The sequence below is a fragment of the Vollenhovia emeryi genome, unplaced genomic scaffold (assembly GCF_000949405.1).
Source record: "Vollenhovia emeryi isolate VEMERY1.0 unplaced genomic scaffold, V.emery_V1.0 DF939686.1, whole genome shotgun sequence".
Classification (NCBI taxonomy): Eukaryota; Metazoa; Arthropoda; class Insecta; order Hymenoptera; family Formicidae; genus Vollenhovia; species Vollenhovia emeryi.
Genome location: NW_011966680.1, coordinates 11044 through 13857, shown reverse-complemented (window position 1 = coordinate 13857; position 2814 = coordinate 11044). Strand labels below are relative to the sequence as shown.

The 2814-nt window shown below is 34.8% G+C and overlaps 1 pseudogene; it reads right to left on the bottom strand.

Annotated features, from left to right (window-relative positions):
- Positions 1-571: 571 nt before the first annotated feature.
- LOC105556956 lies at positions 572-2254 on the bottom strand (annotated as a pseudogene).
- Between the last annotated feature and the right edge of the window lie 560 nt (positions 2255-2814).

The following is a 2814-nucleotide window of genomic DNA, read 5'->3' as shown; positions in this document are numbered from 1 at the left end:
AAGTAATATAAAATCAATAGAAGATGTTGAAAACATCGATGATGACGAAAACTCGTCGATAAACCAATCAGGTACCGAATCACCGCCACCAAAGAAACGCAAGCTCAGCCAGTTAGAAAGAAAATTGGAGAACTTTGAAGAAAATGTAAAGCGTAAAGAAGAAGAGAGGGCTAAGAGACAAAGAGAATTTAGTAAGACAGGATGAGGCATTACAAATTATGAAAGAAATTGCTGATACTTTTAAAAAATTTGTCGATAAAAAGTGAAAGGCTTTTCATAAAAACTGTTATAAACTTTATAATATTTTTATATACAGCTGTTACATGTATAAATCGAAAAGAAAATATTTTATTTAGATATTATTAGACGGAAGAACAGTAATTACTTATTGCAGTAAGGTATTTAAAATATATTATGTACGTTGCGATTGTTTTTGAAAAATTCGATGATATTGGTGCTACACGTAATTATAAAATTTAGTATAACTTTTTTTGTGCAATTTAATACCAAAGTTAGTTTCTAAGAAGTCTTCTTTACTTTTATCTACAAATGTTTATTCCACATAATATCTACATGTGTACCACTTGTTTGACTGTATAAATAACAATTGAAAGAAAAATATTGAAATTATTTATTATTGTTATAATATTAACCCGCAAAGGACACGTGGGTGCAAAGTCGCACCAGCAAAACACGCTTTTCTGAAAAACAATGTTTTTAAAAAAATATATATTATACCAATCAATTCCTTACAAAATTTCACATAAAAAAATATACGCAGAACTTTTTTCGCTTTTTATTGAAACATTACAAGTGCCTGGGTGCGATTTCGCACTCAGGTGTTCTTTACGGGTGCTTAAAAGGGTCGTATCCTTTACGGGTTAATAGTTATTTACTATTCTCATATTCGATATAAGTTTTGTGCAATTTCGTCCCTACGATTTATACCATCACATATGAATAGTGGAAAATCATCTCTATGCTCTACATTAACATCATTTTCATCACGAATGAATTGTCTTCCTTCCTCTTCATATATACATGTATTTAATAAATCATCAGGATGATCCAGGCAAATATTATGTAATACATACGCTGCAATGATGGTGCATGGAATAAGATCCAATCGATTCATGTCTAAATATCTGAGTGCGAAATCTTCCGAACAGCAAAGCAAAGGAGCGCCCAACAACTTGACGTGTTTTTGCGTGACATTTATTGAAGTTTGTCTGCCATGGTTGCAGTCGACCGCGATCAATACAAGGTATACACCATGCTGTCACTGGATAGGCCTTATCGCCAATTATGAAACTATTATTCTCAAAATAATAATTTTGGTTCTCCGTAAAATGGCCATAAATGTCGGAATTTCTAAAAATCCGGACGTCTGAAACGGAACTTGGAAATCCAGTAAAGTAGTCAGTAAATCTTCTGTTATGATCACAAATAGCTTGTAGTGTCATTCCGTGAAAGCATTTTCGATTGATGTATACTTCCGGATTTTTTTTCGGTGCTTTGACCGGAATATATGTACCATCGATAGCACCGATAACTCCTCTTAGTCCTGCGAAGGCAAAAAATCCTTCGTTTACTTTTTGAGCTCTTGCACCTTTGAGCCATGATATTACTTGTGGTGCTATATGATTAAGAGCTATAATAACTCTTACAAAACAAGCAAATAAAGTTGACTTTCCCATATCGAACCTGCATCCAACTGACCTATAATTTATCGTAATGGTCAACAAGTGTTTGTATGAATACGTGCGTGCGTGCGTGTGTGTTAATCTAGCATATAATAATAACTTATACCTGTAACTGTCAGGAGTTGCAAGTAACCACAAAACCGCCAGAATTTGCTTTCTTGGTTCAATCGTTTGACGTCCAGACTCATGCTGACTCTTCAAATAAACAAGAATTGTTTTATGTAACCATTCGAAAGCTTGTCCTGTTATTCGGAAGTGGCTTTGGAACTCCTTCTCTGACATAAATTGCACCGTTTGATCGTAGAAATGTTTAATTCTCACAGGAACATTTTTCTTCTTTCTAACCCTCGTTATTACTTGATTTACGAACAGTTCTACAATTTCTTCATCCGTACTGTCATCATCGTCATCTATTAATTGCTCCAAATTATTTACGAAGAACGTATTGTAAAATGTAATTGCATTTTGCATAATCATGCCGACTCCCCTTTTCATAAAAATAAATGATTTTCATTTTATTTTATTTCTGTATATTAACCTATATCTATATATAATATATATTTAATTTCATAATATTACATATAATTGTGTTACACTTACAATTCCATTTCTTGTAATGATTCGCGTAATTTTCGTAGATAAGGGCAACTTTCATCAAGCTCCGGTTAACCCAACCGGTCTAGTAACATGCAGGATTGCAATCGAAGCTGATATCGGAGAGAATATGTGAGTTGAGAAAATATATCAGCTTCGGTTGCAATCCTGCATGTTACTAGACCGGTTGGGATAACCGGAGCTTGGTAAAAGTTGCCCTAAGGCCCGGTTTCACCAACGCGAGTTAATCTAATCGGTCGGTTAACTTAACAGGGTGCCAACATAGAACTTCTTTATTAACCAAGAAAATAGGTTAATAAAGAAGTTTTATGTTGACACCCTGTTAAGTTAACGGACCGATTAGATTAACTCGCGTTGGTGAAACCGGGCCTAAGAGATTCGAAGATTTCGTGGTTAAATATTCCAATTGTCAATTCTGCGCATGTCGAGCGAAAAACGCCGCAGTCCCGAGTGCGGCGAATAGTTGTCGTCCAGGCGTTTCATCGAACTGAAACGG